Source organism: Gossypium hirsutum, chromosome D08 (genome assembly GCF_007990345.1).
Source record: "Gossypium hirsutum isolate 1008001.06 chromosome D08, Gossypium_hirsutum_v2.1, whole genome shotgun sequence".
In the NCBI taxonomy this organism is placed as follows: domain Eukaryota; kingdom Viridiplantae; phylum Streptophyta; class Magnoliopsida; order Malvales; family Malvaceae; genus Gossypium; species Gossypium hirsutum.
In genome coordinates, this window is record NC_053444.1 from 20,861,911 (window position 1) to 20,884,447 (window position 22,537).

The following is a 22,537-nucleotide window of genomic DNA, read 5'->3' on the forward strand; positions in this document are numbered from 1 at the left end:
GATTTGAGAATTAAAACAGCATTAGTATTATATGCATCATTTATTAAGAAGTATTAAGGATTAGGTTAACACCTTCATTCTGCCATTAATCAAGGTGCTGAATTTTTGGAGCAAAAGGGACAATTATGTATTTTTTTTTATATATTTTACACTCTTAAATAGCGATAACCAAATAGAAAGGAAGATTTTTTTTTATTAATTTCGAAAAGTAGCACGTCAAAAAAAAATCAGAAAGAAACGTGTCCGAAATCGCTACACAGATTTACTCGGTCATGAATTTTCTCATCGCTGGCACGTGTAAAGATTTTAACTCTAGACGCCTATCCATCAGACTCTCTCTCTCTGTCAAAGGACATCTCTTTTTCTTTTGGATTTTTTCAAATATTTTATTTTAGAGTAAACATATTCTATTTTTATTTTATTTTTATTTTCATTATCCGTGACGAGGTTCAGGGAAAAACACTTGAACAAAGTTGTTTTTTTTTTATTTATTATTAATTAAATTTCATGTGCAATAAATTAAAGGGAGGTAGAGATTGCCAGGTGGAATTATTTTAGTGGAAATGTGGCGTGTTTGGGTTGTTAAACGAAGCCAAAGTCACGGACGTGTCTTCGACTGATGACGGGGCAGATTCGCGTATCTTCGGAGTTAGTGTTGTCAACCACTTATGAGCTGCCACGTCACTCACCAACCTAGGACATTTCTTTCCTTCAAAAATTGTTGTAAGGTTTCATAGTGATAATGGATGGGATGGGATGGGATTAGGTTATGTTATGACTTTCCAACAAAATCCATAATTTATTGTTTTTCATGTACATATTCATAATTTTATCGCTTAATCATATTTAGTATTTTAATTAAAAATTATTTTAGCATTATATTTATTTTTTTAAAAAAATTTTAATTTATATTATTTGTCAAATCATTCCAAAATATATGAAAAAGTTAACATATTTTAACTTTACTCACATGGCATTCACGTGTAAATGTCATTATTAATTTTTTTTTAACTTTAAAGTTTTCAAAAAAAAATTAATTATATTAAAAATTATAAAAAAAAATTAATATTTTTAAATTTTATAAAATTAATTAATTGCTAACTTGGTATACACGTGAATTACTCATCAACCAAGTGAACAGACGTTAATTTTTTCATCCATTTTAGGATAATTTGATAAACAACACAAGTTCAACTATTAAAAAAATAAAAATTAAATAAATAGCTAAAATAACTTTTTTATAAAGTTAGAAGGCCAAATAATTTATTATGCCATAATTTTATTGTGTTTCTCATTTATTTTAATTATTTTTATTAGTTTGATTGTGTAAATGATTTTTTTATTTCAATTATAGTATATAAATTGCATTTTTCTGAAACCACAATTATAACTTCTTTCAAAAAGAAAATTTCATAATTTTATCATGGCCTAAACATCATTTACCCTTTAAAGTATATCATTTTTTTCATTTTGATATTTATTTTGCTTATATTGATATCTAAAGTTACATTTTGTTAATCAGTTTACTCTACTATTGTTAAAATTTTGATTAAAATGTACCAATTAGAAAATGCCACGTGGCATGGTATCAAAATGTATTAAAAATAAAAATAGATTTATAAACTCTAAAAATAATTAAAATTTAAAGATAATTTATAAAATTAAAAATATAATTAGCATTTTTAGAAAGTTCCATTTTATTTTGACCGACGTAGTAGTATTCTTCAAGTTTTATATTAGAAACTTTTTTTTAAAAAAAATTTATATATTGTTTCTTTTGTGAGAAAAATATTTTAAAATCTTTTAAAAAATTCTAATGTCTAATTTTTATATTCTTCTTATTTTTCATAATTTAACTATTTTTTTCAATTTCTAAAATTTTTATTATACTTTTTTGGTTTCTTTGAAATAGACATTTTTTAAATTATTGCAATAAAAATTTTAAAATTGAAATAATAGTTCGATTATGAAGATTAAAAAAGAATATAAAATTTAACATATTAGAAAAAATTAAATTTTAAATTTAAAAAAAATTCTCATAGTAAAAAATAAATTTTAAATCTTTAAAAATATTCTAATATAAAACTTGAAAATACTATTAAATCAACGATGGACAATGATCAATCAATACTTTATCAACATTTATCAATATGGGTTAATCATCTGTCAACACTAGGTCAAAGCCAAACAATAACTTTCTAAAATTTTTAATTATATTTTTATTTTATAAATTATTTTTATAATTTTTATTTATTCTCTTAGAATTTATAAATATATTTTATTTTTAATACATGTAGATGTCACGTGACACTTTTTAATTAGATTGAACTGCCACATGACACGTTTTAATTGACCACATTTCAATCAGTTTTTTTAATGATAGTGTACTGGACCGATAAACATGATGTAACTTTAAGTACTAACTTGGACCCAAAATAAATTGAAGTACCAAAGTGGAAAAAAAATGTATACTTTAGGTGGCAACTTTAGGTACTATCCCATTAATTTCTTTTTAAAACCATTGGAATTTTCATCTATACTGTTATTTAAACTTTGATTGAGTTAGTGTCACACGTTAACCGAATATTAATTCAATTGGAAAAAATACTAATTTACTCATTTTTTTAAATGATTACTATTATTGTTTTGGTGACTTTTTTTTTGCATCCAATTAAGCCATTGAACTAATAAAATTGGCCAAATAAGTCATTTAACTAATGTTGACCGTTAGTATTTAATGACAATGCTAATGTGGCAGTGCCATGTCAACAAAAACTAAAAAATTTAAAAGTAAAAATATTTTTAAATTATTTTTAAAATAAGTACACAAGGAATATGGACCAATGGTTATCTAAGATCATTTGAATCTAGACTCACATTTATTCAGATGCATTCTAAAATTATAAAAACATAAAAAAAAATAAAAAATACATGAGCATTTATAAAAATTATTAAAAATCATAAAATTTTATACAATTTATAAATAATAATTTTTTATTTATTTTTATTTCAAATCAAAAAATGAATACCAATAACTTATATTATAAAATCAATATTAACATTTTTTTTGTAATCAAATAATTTAATCAAAATGAGGAAAATATGTTTTTTTTATAAAATTTTATGGTTTTTAATTAATTTCTTATAATTTTTATAAAATTCAATGATTTTTTTATAATTTCTACATTTTTTTATTTTTTTATAATTCTAGAATGAATCTATGGATGTTTAGATTCAAATGAACCTAGACAATCATTTGTCCAAATTTATTTTGTAATTATTTTAAAAATAATATAACAAATATTTTTTTGAATTTTAATTTTTTTTCTTTTTGCCCGCATTGCCACTTCAGCAATTGGTGTTAATGTGGCACTGCCATAGATTGCTAACATGGTATCTGTTAATGACCGCGTTAGTATTGCCATATAGTATTAATGATTAATATTAGTCAAAAAGTCTATTTGGCTAGTTTTGTTAGTTTAGGGGATTAATTGGGTAAAATTTTTTGAAGGAGCTTAATTATTTTTTTTTTAAAGTTCGAGGACCTATAATACCATTAAGCCAATTTATAAATAAGTTATTTTTCTTTAAGGATTTATAAATAAGTTCTTTACCATTACATCAGTAATTATTATAGAGTAAATTTTAAAAACCAAGTTTTTAAATAAATTGTTTTCTCACGCTCACATCATGTATATATAATGTTATTGATTATGTTAGTATCACAAGTCAACTTGATATTTAATTTTTTATAATTAGATTTTTAATAGTGAATTTTCCTGTCACCTACATGATAACTTTTTAACGTGCTATAAGAAAATAACACTAAGTGCATTTATTATTCTTAATTTAATGTATTTTCTAATTTAATTTGTTTATTCACAATTTAATTTATTTTTCCCTTTTTTTTTATTTTGTACATATTGTATATGTGTTATTATTGATTTCAAATCGTACATTTTATTATTTATTATATATTATTTTTAAATAGATACCTATAATTCTAAATACATGATTTTCATATGCATATACGTGTACTAAACTAAACTAAACTAAAACAGATAATATCCCATTCAAAATTGTCCCATAAAGGATCATTCATACAAAAAAAACATTTTTCTTTCAAAAGAAAAAAAAATCGAAGAAACATTACATACCAAAGGTTATTTTACCCAAATAACCAAAAAAAATTAATTACATAAATGACCTTGATTCAAAAACAATCACCTAAATAACTTGAAATGAACAGTAAAGTTGGGTTATGAGGACTAGTTGGCCGGTACCACTATTTTTCCTATTAAAAAATAATTTTTAGGGTTTTGGACACTAGATGGCCAATACTCATGTATTTTTTTCAAAAATTTTTTGTTGAGTGTTGGCGTATATGGTCGTCACCCTTTTGTTGGGTGAGTTTGGGCCTTTGTTGGCCAGCACTTGACACCCCCAAAAAATATTTTTTTTAATCAGATAAAAGGATGTTAGCTATCAGTGCGTTAGCACCCAATTTTTTTTGAAAAAAAACATATAGGTGCCGGCCATCTAGTGTCTAAAACTTCAAAAATATTTTTCTAAACAAAAAAATAGTGGTACTAGCCATTTACTCCCCATAACCCAATTTTACTGTTCATTTCAAATTATTTAAGTGATTATTTTTTAATTAAGGTCATTTATGTAATTAATTGTTTTTTTGGGTTATTTGAGTAAAATAACCCATACCAGAAGAGGTAAAAGAATTGTAGAGATTTTTATATTAAGAGATGAATTATATTTTGTTTTTTCTACCAAAAAAAAGAGTGAATTAGTCTTTGTATATTATATTAAAGAGTAAATTAAATTTTTTATTAAAAATTTCATCTATTTTTATAATAAAAATTGGTCCATGTATGTCACGAGCTGCACATGCAATGTCACGTGTAATTGTCTTTTTTTTGTTAGTAATATTACTTTTTTAACAATAAAATTTGATAAAATTTTACAAAAATAAATTTATTTTATTTTTATCTAATATATAAAAATAATTTATAAAAAAATCGAAGAAATGCTAAATTTTAAATTAAATTTCTGGATTGTTTCCTTTGCCAAATATTTTCAAAGAAATTTGGATATAGTTGAATAACCAACATGTTTACAATCAAAGATGATGTGGCGTCATCCCATTGGATAACGTGTCACTCAGGTGATGGAACTGCCTCGCACCAGCGTAGGTTCCTCTTGGGATGCATTAATTGGATTTTGGATAAGTCTGAAGTTCTGAGACGGATATAGAGTCATAAGGAAGGGGGGAAATGAAATAAATATCTATAATATTATTTAATTTTTACCTAAGTGATGAATTAATCTGGTATTAATTTAGCTAGAAAGATAATGAAAATACTTTTTCATAATTAAATTAAATTATATTATTTTAAAGTATTTTAATTTTTTATTTAAAAAATTAATAGTACAAAAATATAATGGGATTTCAACTTACACCAATTGCATTAGTAAAACCTTAAATTCACCACTCAACTATTGTTTTATTTTAATATTTACATTTTAATTTTATTATGCACATTTTTTACATCTATCAATTATATATCTATACTTACTATTATTTAAGTTTTTATTTGAATTGGTGTTACAAGTCTACTAAACACTAACTTAATTAAAAATTACAAAAATATCTTTTTATATTTAAAATAAATTATATTATTCAAAAGTATATTAATCCTTTCACATTTTTTTACTCTTTTAATAATATATATTACCTCATTTTTATTCATTTTCATTCTTTTATCTAGTTAATTTAATTCTTATGTTATTACCTTTTTCATCAAAAACCTTAGTATTATTAATATAAGTAATTCAAAATTAAATTTAAAGGAATATACTCTTTTAATTTATTTTTATCAAATTATAATAATTTTATTTAAATGATGCTGGAAAATCACCTATAAATATTAAATTCAAATAAAGTTCACAAAAGTAATAGAAACAATCCAATTAACCTGAAAAATTGAGATAAAATGATCTTACATTTGTATATCCAAATTATATTCGTCCAAAAAAAGAAAAAGAAAAAGAAAATAAACAGAAACTCATGTTTATAACTGGAGCCCAAATTCTAAGCACGTGGGTTGAAAAAGCATGTGGATCCCACTTTATCTATAAGAGCAATAAAATAAAACCATATTTTTAAATATTTTTTAAAAGAAAAATCTGAATGTGAGCGCCTCGGGACGGGAGCCGCTTGTCTTAAATGTTTGATAAGTTTGGCATATCGGCGGATTTGGTGGGACCCATACCATAGCATAATTTTAGATAGTCGGAACTCAAAAAAAAAAAAAAAAAAACTTCTTGAATCGTGTAAATAAAAGAAACTAATTTTAACCTATGCAATGGTCGGCAAATTTATTTTGGGTAAATTATATTGGTAGACACTCACTTACTGATAAATTCGTTTTAGTCACTTATTTTATATAAAGTTATAAAACAATCATCTAACTATTAATTTTTTTATTATTTTTGATTATCAACCTTATAGTTAATAAAAAGATGATGTGGTAACTTTTAAAATTAGCATAATAGATAATTTAATCATCAACATTTATTAATTGTGTCAATTTAGTCTTGATTCTAATAAAATTAATCTTCAACATTTACATATTGGAATAATAGCAATTTAAACCTCAACAGTTATTCATTATGTCAATTTTTCCTTGATTCTAAAAAACATTTAACCCTCGACATTTACATATTGTGTAATTTGGTCTTCTTTGTAGTTTTGCTTCTTCTTTTTTGTGACCTTTTCACCAAAAAGCTAAAACACAAATTTATCAACTAAATTTGATCGAAAATATACTAAAAATCCAAGATAATAATTTCACTTTTTCTCATTCTTTTAAAATTGGCACTCAATATAACAAAGAAAAGCAAAAGTACAAAAAAGACTAAATTACACAATGTGCAAATGTTGAGGGTTAATCTTTTTAAAAATATTGAGAGTTAAAATTACTAATATGCCAATTTTAAAAACTACCAATTTATCTTTTTGTAATAATTTTATTTTTATATTATTTTAATAATGTTATTTTGTATTAAAGTTTGTTATGTTTTCTAATGCTTATATATATATATAAAGAGAGTCTCATAATTTAATATATATATTTATAGCACCTCTCACCCGAGAAAATTCAAGCAATGGATATTACATTTAATACTAAACACTCTTTTACAATATCAAATACTTATAATTCAGACTTTAATGAAGGTCACACTACTTTTTTTAAAGACATAATTAGAATTGTAATATCTCATACTTGATTTGACCGACGAGTTCGAACTATAAAATGTCACATTCATTACAAGAGTAATTATAGTCACAAATTTCTATCGATTCAATACTCTATATATCCACTAGCATGATAATTTCATTATCAATTTATATTATATAATCTGGTCCGGGTCTATTTGGGCTTAGAAAGCTATTATGATAATCCAAGGAGAGAAAGCTATTATCATAATCTGTTCCGGGGTCTATTCATTACGATGACCGAAAGCTTCAAAATGAAAAACAATGACTTCCTCCTCTTAGGTTGAGCATACGGTCGGGAGAAAGGAGAAAAAATGACGATGACCCCTTTATTTATTATGTTTTATTATTCTTATACATATATTTATTATAAACAATCACCTACCGTCCCACTTAATCCAATATGGCTTAATTGCCATTTTGGGCCTTGAATAAATATTATTTGAGCCTTTAATCACTTAAAAACCTATAGCGATTAACTTTTTCAATTTTTATGATTTAATTCTTGTACCTTAATTAATCATTAATTCGTCAAAAGTACTTATCCAAAATTTAATCTACTTATACAATAACTCCGTAAATATTTAATACAAATATTTAAGGCCTCGATATATGAAAACGAGGGCCCAATACCTTAATTTCCAAAACCATTGACTTTAGAACCGATAAACTTGTACATTGTTTAACTTTCTAAATAACCAAAATTATTAGATGAAAATTCAATATAATAATGTAATACCCTCTTAAATATTAATAAATAATATTTATTGAATCGATCATCAAAAAATAGAATTTTGAAGCCATCGTTTTCGACACCACTGACTTTCGGGTCGTTACAATTCTCCCCCTTAAGAAATTTCGTCCTCGAAATTTATATGAGAAAATGTTTTTAAGTACTGAGATTTTATTTTCAAATCAAATTAACTCTTTTGCTATCTTTCCTCTAGATTAGTTTAGTTGTACCACATGGTCTTTCACATTCTTTCAATATATATAACGAAATTTGTATTCAAGTTATTAGTGTTGGAAAAAATGGGTTTGGAAAATGCAGCAGAAAATAAATTTAGGGAAAAATCAAAGTTTTAATTTTTTTCCAAAACAAGATCTAGGATGAGCACTTCAACCGAGTAGTCTTCTCCGTTATCCTTAAGCTCACGTCTGCCGAGTGTGGGCCCGCTTCAAATCAGAATTTTTTTCCTAAAAATTATTAATTGGGTAATTTTACAATTTCTCTAAACTTTTAGGTCAAGTTGTAAATTAGAAAAATATTTCTAGAAATTTTTTGAAATAATCTCTTTATTGCATTTTCTTTCTACAATTTTATCTTGAATTCAAGTGTGTGTAAAATAATGACCCAAGACTCTCTTTATATAGGTAGAGTTTAGATAGTTCAACAATTATTAAACTTAATCACTTTAATGTTAAATTCATATAATATTTATGAGGATAAATATTAGGTTAAATCTATTATCAAATCTTATCAAAATAATAGAATTTAGATAAACATTAAATTAAATTTAATATTAAGGTAATCACTTCTTCATACTATGGCTCCACAATCTAAAACGAATACATTTCTCGACATCAATTTCTTTGAATATTTACAAGCTTGGAAGTTTGAGTCTGTGTATCCAATAACAGTAAGGGTCTCCTCAAAATATACAAGCATATAATCCCTGGTTCTTTTAAGGTACCTTAATATATGCTTTACAGCTTGCCAATGCCTGAGACTTGGATTTGCTTGATATCGACTAACCATTCTTGTAACACCCTTAACTTATATTCGTCGCCGGACTAGGGTTACGGAGCATTACCGAAGTTTACGGTTCAAACAAACACATATTTAAAAACATTTCATAATAAATCAATAAACATATTAAAGCCAATTTAAAACATACATATTGTCCTTTATACGAGCCCTCAAGGCCCTAATTACGTGAGAAACAAGTCGGGACTAAATCAGAAACTCAAAGAAAATTTCAAGAAATAAGGAAAATTTTTCAAACTGCAGGAAATAAATTTAGGGAAAAACCAAAGTTTTAAATTTTTTTTTCAAAACAAGATCTAAGATGAGCGTTTCAATCGAGTAGTCTTCTCTGTTATCCTCAAGCTCACGTTTGCTGGTGTGGGCTCGCTTCGAATCAGAAAATGTATTCACAAAAATTACCAGTGGGGTAATTTCGTAATTTCTCTAAACTTTTTGGTCAAGTTGTAAATCAGAAAAATATCTCTAGAGATTTTCTAAAATAATCTTTTCAGAGAATTTTCTCTCTACAACTTTCTCTTGAATTTAAGTATGTGTAAAATAATGACCCAAGGCTCCCTTTATATAGGGAGAGTTTAGAGAGTTCAAATATAAAAGTTAAAGGATAGGAAACTAGAATCAAATCCGGTGTTTCTCCTAAACCTGACTAGTTTGCTCCGGTCCTCCTTCTCTACTCATTCTGTTGAACCGAGACTTCTATAAGCACTTGAATGCTGCTACCCAAGGTGGTTGAAGGGCTCTTTCCAAAAGGAAAATCAAAAATGGAATAAAAGGGAAAAATGAGAAACAAAGGGAGGTTTGGAAGAAAGAAAGTGAGTGAAAGGGAGAAAGATGTGTAGAATGAAAGGTGTGTTGAATGAATAGGTGAAGGGGGTATTTATATGTAGGATTGGCTGCTAAAAATAGTAAAAAAATCAGCAGCCATATACCCCCCCTTGGCCGGCCACACATGTAGCAAAGTTTGAATGTTTCAAATTTTACTAAATTTAGCTTAGGGCAAATCTTTAAAAGCACAGAAAGTGGAGGGGTTTGAATGCGATTTCAAGGAGACTTCAAAGGCTGATTTGCAAGTCAATAAATAAGCTATTTTGAGTTGATTAGGTCAGCATGTTGGACGGTTTTGCGCAGCCCGAATGCTCGGTTGGATCAGTCTCTCGTATTAGCACAATTGGGCCTCCTTTCCATAATACAATTAATAACAATTATTTAACCCAAAATAAATTGGATAATAATTAAAATTAATTATATTATGTATTAATATTCATAATTGGACTGTCTTAGGCTGAAATATTAATTCGCCTTGATGCTTCAAAAGTTGCTTTTCAATTTTGCGCCTCTAGTAGTGCCTGCCGAGCCAATTTTCACTATTGGTGTAAATCCGTCGAAAATAAATCAAAATTTATGAAAATTTATTATAAAATAAATTAAAAGTCAATATGTTAATAACTTGAGTTCAATTTACTTATTTTATAATTATATTGTAATTTTCGACAAGAATTACTACGAAATTGCATGAATTTGAGTTAAAAAAGGCATGAAAAAGTCTATATATTTTTGTGTTTCCACACCCCCAAACTTAATTCATTGCTCGTCCTGAGTAATATACAAATTGAAAAGAATTTCTTGGAAACACCTTTGAAAAATTCTTTCAGAAAATATTCTTTCCAAAATTATGAATTTAGTATACTTATGCTCAAGAACAAAAAAATTGAGATTTATACTACTTAAGTATACATATCGTTCAAATTAATCTAAATTATTATTACGATAGAAAAATTGGACTAAATGCATTCTCAATAAAGACATTTTAAATTCCTACTAATTTGATTTTATTCCCTTATTTAAGATTAAGCTGCAATCATTAAGTTTAATTTATGCCTTCATATGTTAAACATAGCAATTTCTCTCCACTAATGTAGGTAGCACATAAACTTGAATCAATAGGTCTTTTAAATAGGTTGTAACATGGCTAGGCTAAGTGTAGGTAAAAGATAGATGATTTTAGGCTAAAAATCCTAGACTCAACTTGCATTGGACCTTCGGCATAATTACCTTCAATACACCAACTCATTTTGCTTTTACATGCTCTTCTGTACATCTATTTCTTTCGAGTATACATGCTCTCTCTCTTCTTCTTTTTTTCTTACGAGCATTTTTTGTATGTACTACAATTTTTTGAGCATTTGATACTTCTTTTCAACTCCTCCAAACTTATTTTCAAAGAATATTCTGAATAGACTGAGTCTAGTGTTTGGGACAATTTAAAGATAATTATGAGAGACGTGATGGCTAAATATTGCAAAGGTTTAAAAAAATTAGGCCATATAGCTCAAAGTTGGGTTTCAAGGGATAATAATTCATCAAGGTTGGCTTGAAAGGCTCAAATGCTCCAAACAAAAGTTTGCCTAAATCATTTTCAACATTCCATACTTCTTAGCATTTCGCCTCAAGAAATTACTAAGTCAATTCTAGAGACTTAAACTTTCATGCATGCCTAGCTTTCCTAAAGAACTAAAAAAGTTTTATGGTATGATTTACATACTTTATTAAGAGTACATTTATGTCATAATTTAGCTAACATAAAAATTATTGAGATAATAGAACTTTATTCATACTAAAGTTTAGCATACTTAACAAAATTTTAAAATTTTGAACAAAATTTAACCTAACCATAATTAAAAGGAAAATTTATTCTGAGAGAAAATAATTTCAAATTTTTGGTCCACTTACTTAAGGTAAACAATGTCCTCATTGTTAGAAGTGAATAGCTACGATACACTTCGTAGGATTCTAGAAAAGAGGAGGTGAGTCAATCTAGGTGATTGTTGTTAGATTGACTAAATCGACACATTTTATTTCGGTCAAAATAGATTTCTCACTTGAGAGATTAGTGGCATTATATGTATTTGAGATTGTGAGATTACACGGAGTTCCGACAACTATTATTTCAGATCAAGATTCGAGATTTACATCGAGATTTTGGAGAAAACTTCATGAGGCTTTAGGCACTAAGCTTAATTTCAGCATAATGTTTCATCCTAAGACTGACGGGCAATTGGAACGAGTGATTCAGATTCTGGAAGATATGCTAAGATGTTATATACTCGAATTTGAAGGTAATTGGGAAAAGTACCTATCGTTAGCTGAATTCGCATATAATAACAGTTATCAATCTAGTATAAAAATGACATCGTTTGAAGCTCCTTATGAAAGAAAGCGTAAAACACTATTTAGTGGTCTGAATTGAGTGAATCCAAAATGGTGGGAATTGATTTGATCTGAGAAACTAAAGTCTAAGTTCGAGTTATTCGAGATTACTTGAAAACTGTATCTGATTGTTAGAAATCATATGCGAATTTGAAAAGAAAAGATATAGAATTTACTGTTGGCAATCTGGTATTCATAAAAGTCTCACTGTGGAAAAAAGTGTTACGTTTTGGAAAGAAAGGAAAGTTGAGTCTGAGATTTGTCGAACCATTTGAAATTGTTGAAAGAATCGACCTTGTAGCTTATAGATTAGCTTTGCCCTTTGAACTCGAGAAAATTCATAATGTGTTCCATGTTTCGTTGCTAAGACGGTACATATCTAATCCTTCGTATGTGATTCCTCATAGTGAGATTGAGCTACAGCCATATTTGACGTATTTAGAGGAACCAGTGAGAATTTTAGCTCGAGAAGTCAAAGAGCTACGAGATAAACGAGTCCCATTAGTAAAAGTCTTGTGGCATCATCATGGTTCAGAAGAAGCTACTTGGGAAACAAAGGAATCAATGAAACTACAGTATCCGAATCTATTTTCAGGTAACAATTTCGAGGATGAAATTTCTTAAGGGGGAGAGTTGTAATAACCCTATTTTCAAGGGTGACAGAACAGTGGTTTGGGACCACAAATTTTCTTCGTGTCGACTCGTAAATATTAATTTTAGAATATTTATGGAGTCACTGAAGTTATATTAAAATTTGGTTTGTAAATATTAACGTTTAGATAGCTAATTAAAGGAAAAGGACTAATATCTAAATGGTGCAAAAATTAGTAATTATTGTATTTAGTTGATTAAATAGCTTGAAAAGTAAATGAGGAGGGACTCAAGTAGCAAATATACCTAGTTAATGTAGTGGGACGACAACATGGTTAAAATTGATTAAAAATTATTTGATCAATGGCAATTTTGTAAATAAAACTAAATTAAAACAAAATTAAGTAAAATAAATAAGGTTGCTTCTTCATTGTTATCTTCCATAGCCAAAACTTGAAGGTTGTTTAAGGTAGGAGAATCAACCAAGCTATTTACCTTGCATGTGAGTGGTTCTCTTACCCATTTCTTATAATTTTTATGTTTTTGAGATCGTTGCAACTAGGTCCAACTAGCCCGTACCTTTGTTTTTTATTCTGTTAAAAGTTTTGAAAGTTTCCATTGTTTTATATTGGATTTTTTTATGAATATCATGTATTTGGAGCTTTGATTGTGTTGTTTGATGATTTTGTAAATATTTTTTTGTTAGATTTTGATTTTAGGATTAAATTGTGAAAATGTCAAAATATTAGGGTTTGATAGTGAATTTAATAATTATTAGGGACTGTTTAAGGGACTAGCATATTTAGATGGAATATTGATTTGAGAAAAATGGTTAATTTGATGAATTTTGGGCTAATGGACTAAATTGAAAAAAATGTAAAAATTTGGGGTAATTGTGTGAATTTGAAAAAAATAAAAGGGAATTAATTTTAAAATGGATTGGAATGTGAAGTGTAAGCTTATACTAGAGAATTTTATATTTTTAGATCAAGATCTCGTAGATACCTGTGGAAAAGGAAAAACAGCGGAATAGTCCCTGAACTTCTACAACTACTACAATTTAGTCTAGGTAAGTTCTTAGTGTTATAATTTAACATCTATATGAATTTTTGAATAGTATAACATAATATAAAGTACATATATTTAATTGTTGATAATGAGTTATTATTTGAGATAAGATATTGAAATTGATTGCTCGGGTTGGATTGAACGTGGGATAGAGTACAGTCGTGATATGGCATGTTGTAAGGGATTAGAGTGAAGACGGATTAGAGGGAGGTATATATTTATTTCTTGAGTAAACTCAGGCTTAACATTTATTGTGAACTCTCGTGTTTTACTTTCCGTTTGGCATGTTACGGTTGGATTAGCTCTTATGAGCATTGGCGTGTTACAGTTGGATTAGCTCTTATGAGCATTGGCGTGTTATGGTTGGATTAGCTCTTATGAGCATTGGGTGTTTCAGTTGGGTTAGCTATTATAAGCATCGGCATGTTATGGTTGGACTGACGATGTACTCTTATCCGTAAGTCGTTCTTTGAATGAAAAATCTCGGTAAATTAACCTGTTTAATGAATTTGAAAGATTTGTTATATATTGAGTATTGATTTGAACATAAATGAATTTATTGGTTGAAATTATGGATGACAGGTAATTCTCATGGTTGATTATTATTGTTTGAATTGTTGTATTTAATTCTGTAAGATTTATCATTTAATACGTCAGACTTACTAAGCTTTTTTAAGCTTACTTGTGTTTCGGCAGGTTAGACGATCGGATTGGCACTCGAGTCACACTATCCAGCTTAACTCGGTAGTTTTTGAAACGTTTATTCTAGATTATATGGCATGTAATAGGATTGATGTTGATACGAATGTTTTGGAAATGTAAATAGTTAAGTATGAAATTGATTGTATAAGTTGTTTTGGTTGATACCTAATTGGTACTTTTGATGTCTTTATATTATGTGTTAAAGTGGCTATGTGATGCTTTTTTGAATGGCCAATTTAGTAGATGGTGAATTGATTATGGTATAGCTTAGATATGGTATGTTTGAAATGGAGTTGAATTAGATGTTTAGGTGAGTAAGTGATAATTTGTGTTTGAAGATTTGTTTTGATGTATAATTGTATATATTTATGGTACCAATGAGGGTACATTAGTTAGGCACTAAATAGGTTGATTTGGTATATTTTTTGCTTGTATAATGTCACTTTGAATAGGTGTTTTAGTTGGTATTTGGGTTTCTTAAGGTTCAAGTAAGTCTGGAATTGTAAACTTGTGGTTCAAGGTTCATTTTGGGTCTACACAGCCTGAGACACGAGCGTATGCCTTAGCCATTTATGACACACGGCCATGCGATACGGCTATGTGTCCCCTGTAAGTTGTTAGGGTTGCATTTTGAAAGTCACATGGCCTGAGACACGGGCGTGTGAACCCTGCAATCCAAAATTTTCAACTTTTTCTTAAACTTTCCAAATGTTTTCGATTTAGTCCCGGATTTTCTTTATGGTATTTTTTAGGGCGTTGAGGGCCCGATTAAGGAACACTATGAATTTATCTGAATGAAATTATATTATGATTGCATTGAAGTATGAATTGAATAATTTACTATTCTTTTTGTTCGGTAATGTTTCGTAACCCTATTCCGGCGACAGATACGGGTTAGGGTGTTACAATACGTATCTCCGAATACTGAAAAATCATCCATAAAGACTTCCAAATATTTTTCAACCATGTTAGTAAAAATAGATATCATACATCTTTTAAAATGTAACAGGTGCATTATATAATCCAAATGGCATGCGTCTAAATGTAAATGTACTGTACGTGCATGTGAATGTTGTTTTGTATTGATCCTTTGGCGCTACTATGATCTAATTATACCCTGAGTATCCATCGAGAAAACAGTAATAGCCTCACCCCGTGAGTCTATCCAGAATTTGATCCAAAAATGATAAAGGAAAGTGGTATTTCCTAGTCGCTTTGTTCAATTTCCAATTTGATGCAAATTCTCCATCCTGTAACCATTCTGGTTGGAATGAACTTGTTGTTTCCATTTTCTAAGACCTTGATACCTCCTTTCTTTGGCACGTACTAGACCAGACTTACCCATGAGCTATCAGAGATGGGGTAAATTATACCTGCATCTAACCACTTAATGATTTCCTTTTTCACTATGTCTTTCATTATGGGGTTTAGTCTCTGTTGTCCATCAATCGTCCCTTTCTCGCCATCTTCCAGGATGATCTTGTGCGTGCATACAAATGGACTAATGCCATGAATATCGACTATGGTCCATCTGATAGCCTTATTGAATTATTACAATATTAGGATAAGTTTCTTTTCTTGCTTTTCGGTAACTCTACTAAAACAATCACAGACAAAGTAGAAGCGTTACCTAAATAAATACATTTTAAATGTGAGGGAATTAACTTCAGTTCTAATTTAGGTGGCTCCTCAATTGATGCTTTTGGCTAATCATAATCTCTACTTTTTAACTCCAAAGGCTCAAAGCGGGATTGCAGATTAAATCCCCTTTGATTAGCTTCTAGCAAAGCTAAGTATTCCTCCCCCTCTTCATCACTTGGAGGGTCTGACATCAAAACTTATTATAATGGGTCTTCAATAGAGTTGAGTTCCCATTCTATAGCTAAATCCTTTAACTCCAATACTACAGAACAATCATCAACAGTGTCAAGAAATCGCATAGACTTAAAAACATTAAATGTTACCTAATCATCCTGAACAAACATGGAAAGTTTGCCTTTCTGCACATTAATAAGGGTCCTTCCAATTGCTAGGAAAGGCCTTCCTAGGATTATTGACACCTTTTTATTTGCTTCAGAGTCTAAAATAACAAAGTCAGCAGGGAAAATAAATTTGTCTATACGTACCAATACACCCTCGATTTTTCCTTTTAGATGTGCTAAAGATCGATCTGCTAACTGAAGCGTAACCGTAGTTGGTTTAACTTCACCTATCCCCAACTTCCTAAATATTGACATGGGCATCAATTTAATGCTCGCACCCAAATCACATAGTGCCTTACCACAATACGTTGCTCAAATGTTGCGAGGTATGGTAAAACATTCAGGGTCCATCTTTGAGGATAGTTTGTCTTAAAGATATGCACTACATTCTTTTGTTAGGGTTACCGTTTCAAATTCTCCAAGTCTCTAATTTTTTGGACAGGATATCCTTTATGAATTTGATGTAGTCTGGCATCTACTTAAGTGCTTCTACCAACGGGATGTTGATATGAATTTGCTTGAGTACAACTAAAAATTTCTTGAATTGGACTTCTTATTTTTTCTTCTGAATCCATTGAGGGTAGAGTGGTGGAGGGTTCTTTATTGGAACTGGTTGATTTATCTTTTGTGGCAATTTTCACAACATGCATTAATAGACTATTTTAAATTAGCCTATCATATTTTCACCATGTCTCATATCAATCCCTATTTAATAATTTCTCATGCAATTGGCAAAATTGGAGAATGAAACTTCCACATACTCATGTACACACATAATAAGCATAGAATATGGAAATCAATTATTTTTATGACTCGGTTTTGTGGTCCCGAAACCACTTCCCGACTAGGGTCAATTTTGGGCTGTCACAAAACAAGTAAAAGATTAAGTGAGGTAACAATATATTTCTATATTTAAACAGTTTAATCACAATAATCTTGCAAGTTATGCAAGGCTAATGTACCGTTTAATACCGTCGCTAATTTAACCGTTAGCTACCTTAGAAGATTAAACATGCAGTAATTAAGTATTGTGTCAATTACTTACAATTTCAACACGATTAATAGTTAATTCATTAGTTACCTTCCAATTATAATGCACGTATAACATAATCGTGGTTTTACTTAATCAAACAATTTACCAAGACCTATAACAACACAAACATGATTTTAATAACTTAAGTAGACAAAATGCAATCAACCTAACACAAATTAAATTTAAGCCATGTTAATTAAATATAACATAATGACATAAAAAATATTCATAGACATGTTCATAACAATAACAATAAAAGTTAAAGGATAGGAAACTAGAATCAAATCCGGTGTTTCTCCGAAGTCTGACTAGTTTGCTCCGCTCCTCCTTCTCCGCTCATTCTATTGAATCGAGGCTTCTATAAGCACTTTAATGCTACTATCCAAGGTGGTTGAAGGAATATTTTCCAAGAGGGAAATCGACAATGGAAATAGAAAGGAAAAATGGGAAACAAAGGGAGGTTTGGAAGACAGAAAGTGAGTGAAAGGGAGAGAGATGTGTAGAATGAAAGGTGTATTGAATGAATAGGTGAAGGGGGAATTTTTAGGTGGGATTAATTGCTAAAAATAGTAGAAAATTAGTAGCCATATACGCCCTTGGCCGGCCACACATGTAGCAAAAAATCAAACTTTGCTAAATTTATCTTGGGGAAAATCTTTAAAAGCACAGATTGTGGAGGTGTTTGAATGCGGTTTCAAGGAGACTTCAAGGCTGATTTGCAAGTAAAAAAATCAGCTATTTTGAGCTGATTAGGTCAGCATGTTGGATGGTTTTGGGCAACTCGATTGCTCGGTCGGATCAGTCTCTCGTATTAGCACAACTGAGCCTATTTTTCCATAATATAATTAATAATAATTATTTAACCCAAAATAAATTGGATAATAATTAAAATTAATTATATTATGAATTAATATTCATAATTGGACCGTCTTAGGCTGAAAAATTAATTCGTCTCGATGCTTCAAAAATTGTTTACCGATTTTGTGCTTTTAGCAGTGTCTGCCAAGTCAATTTTCACCCTTTATGCAAATCTGTCGAAAATAAATCGATATTTATAAAAATATATTATAAAATTAATTAAAAGTAAATATGTTAATAATTTGAGTAAAATTTAATTATTTTATAATTATTTTGTATTTTTCGACAAGAATTACTACGAAACTGCATGAATTTGAGTTATAAAGGGCATAAAAACGTCTATATTTTTTTGTGTTTCCACTTCCAACAAAAAAACAAAACTTCTTGTGCAACTACGAAAAAAAAGTCAATTTTTAGGTTTTGCATCTAACTTATTTGTGGAAATATGATAATTCCCTTCATGAATTATTATAAACCAAATCGTTGGATTCACGGGTTACTTGATCTTCCGCTTCTAGGCCCAAGCCAATACCTCCAGGAATTTGAGAAATTTTATGTTGCATGATACCTGGTTATACATCGACAAGAAAGAAGAAGAAAGAAATTATCTAGCACTTCACGTCGATATACTATTTGAAATTGCGTTGCTGTGTCAGATGAAGGATAGCTATATTGATTTGATATACTCTAAAAATACCTTTGGTAGAATATTGATGATCTCACAAAGATTGAGTTTCGGTGAATTCCTATTTACTGATCCCATCTTTTTCGAAATCAATCCCCTACAAGAATATGTGGAGCTCGGTATGTCTGGAAGCACAAGAGAATGTTCTTTTATTGATATTATTACCAATATTCGATACTGGGTCATTCATAGTATTACTATACTTTCCCTATTTAGCGCAGGTTGGTCATTCGTTAGCACATGTTTAGCTTATGATGTGTTTGGAAGCCCTCGTCCAAACGAGTATTTTATAGGGAGTCGACAAGAAATTCCATTAATAACTGGCTATTTTGATTTTTTGGCACAACTCAATGAATTTAGTAGATCTTTTTAGGAGGATCCAATAACCATAGGTCGAACCTATCCAATTTTTACAGTGATAAATATTAGATTAAATTTAATATTAAATCTTATTAAAATAATAGAATGTTTATCTAAAAATAAACATTAAATTCAATGTAATATTAAGATAATCACTTTAATATAAAATAAAATACTATTAAGATAAGAATTAAATAAATTTAATATTATAATATTATTTTTAGAATAGTTAATCTCAAATCAAATTCTCTGGTAGAGTCCCAGTAGGAGTGTAACCCTTCCACTACTCAACCACCGAAAACCAACTGTCGCCGGCCATTGAGATGCCGCCGTTGTAGTCGTCGACACCCTATGTCCTGTGATGCAGGTATGACACCCTTATGGCACAACGAACTTGTCCGACTACTACTAGTTCGGTCTAGGTCAGTGGCAACCTGATCGATTTGGTCTAGCCACCGATTGGATCATCGGCTCGGTTTCACATATCGGGCCTAATTCTACCAGTTTTTGAGTCTTAGTCTCGGTTTTGGGATCTCAGCCCTAATTTATGATCTCATGTTGAATTTTCAAATTCAATTACCCATTGGGCCAATTGTTTGACTTTAAAATTAATTTCCAAAAAATATCATATTAATTTTAATTAATTTGATTAATTTAATTTTACTTTATCAAAATTAATTTTCCCAAAAATCACTTAGATTTTCCAAATTAATTTTTCATAAAAATTCTTTAATCAAATTCGCCTGTTGAACAATTCTCACAACCACCTAATTTAATTCCACATCAAATAAATCGACTCAATTAAATTATTTCCAAAGTCGTATAATTTTCTTATTATTCAAATGCAAGCCGATTGAGATTTTGTTGAGCTAGCGGAGGGACCAATTAGACAATAGAATTAGGCTCTAGTGATTGCAATTATGTCCAGAAGCACCGTTCTGATAATTTGTAATTACTTAATCATGGAGTCAGTCCACTAGAAGTACCATGATTAAAAACTCCTTATTATATACTATTTACAAAAACAATTCATCCATGTTTTGTCTAGTGACCTCGTCATATGTGTGTTACCCTCATATGATATACTTGATTCCTTTGAGTTAAATTCGTTCACTTAATACAATCATATTGATACGAACTCGCCCAAGGACTCAATAGACTCCAATCAAGATCCAATAAAGCTACAAACTAGTCCAACAAATCGAGCTCAATCCAAGCATTCAAAGAAGCAAATTCGGCTTTGGTGGGACAAATATGGGAAAAAAAAGGCTTCCACCGATCGAGCTTAGGATTGCTCGTCGAGTTCCCTTGCACTTTACTTCAAACTGATTTGCCATTTATCTAGCTAACCTAGCTGTTGAATAAGTTTCAAACATTCTTAATTATTTCAGTTTAATTAACTTTGTTTTAATTTCTCTACAGCTTTAATTACATGTCTGAATGTTTTTGGTGTCATTGTTATTCGGTCATTATTTTGTCTTAGCATGCTACATATTGAAATAATGTCTTATTATATTACACATTAAAATCATGTCTCTAATCGTCCATTAAGTATGTCCAATTTCAGACAGATTTATTGCATATTAGCTAGTCAGATTTCTTAAATCTGTCTTAGTCTATAACATATTTATTTATGAGTTTATTTTGTTTTCTTGATGCTTTAACCAAGTATTTAATGTGTCTTAACAGGTTGCTTAAATTGGAGGCTAGACATTCATTTATGCGGCTAGACATACAGTCATGTATCTTGTTGATACATTGAAGCTATTTAATGAAGAACATACACCCGATTGTGCATGTATTTTAAGAGCTGCTAGGTTTATTCATTCATCTGATTTTTCATGAATCAAATAGCCCACACCTAAGTGATCATTCGACTGCCCACACATGGATTTCTCCAGATTCGTTGCATTCATTGAAAAGGAACATTCATGGAACATGGAGTCTCTTCATGGCTAAGCATGCATGTACGCCCAAAGGGGAGGAAGTGACCATTCGGATAGTGCATGAATTTGCCAAATTCATGAAGCAATTTTAATGACTGATCAGCCATCAACTCCAGTGACCATTCGGTGCCTGATGTTCACACTCTAAGGCTTTCCAAAACCAAGTGTTCACACGAATGTCCATTTGTGTGTCCGATTACCATTCATTTGCTCTTCATGTATTCAGCAGCTTCAAGAGAGCTTAATTCAGCCATTAAACACCTTTGACCGAACAATGCATTTCTAGCTTAGATGTTCAGTCTTTCTCAAAGGCTGTTTGTGCACACCAATGGGTATCTCACCAAGACTGTTCATGGATCTCAATGGACTTGTAGACCATTTAAGTTATTCAATGAATTGCTCAGTTGAATTAAGTTAATTGGCTTCACTAAAATTGTATTTATTTTTATGTACATTCGGCTAGCTCTATGGCAACTTATAAATAGCTATTTTGTAAACAACTGAAAGGTGACATATACAACTTCGCCAACTTGATTGATTTTGATATTTTATGAAATATTTCAGACCTTGTGAGTTTTCAACTTTCATTGTTCTTCGGGATTCAGTTTGACTTATCTAGTTTAGCTAATGGCGTCAAACTTTTTTCTTCTATGAACTTATCACTCATCCGAGTGTGGCGTTCACCTTATACCGTTTGGTTCCTATCTCTCTAGATAGCGGGTAACGGTTCTATCCAGCTATCTACCAATCACCTTAAAACGTTTAAAAATTGGGTCCCTAATTGCTATTAGGGTTTCATTCTTGTTTTAAATTCATTAAAACCATCTTTCCTTCAAATTATCTTTACTTTTATCCGCTGATTTAAAATATCTTCTTTAAAATATAACCTTTTGTTAAACCGAAACAAGAACTACTTAAGTTATTGATCGGGCATTCAATGACTCAATTACATCTCGTAAGTGAGTTCATATAAGTTGGCACCAGAGTTAGTTAAATTAAGTAAGTTTTTATCATTTACATACCCCCGGGTTTGAAGAAAAGCATAAAAA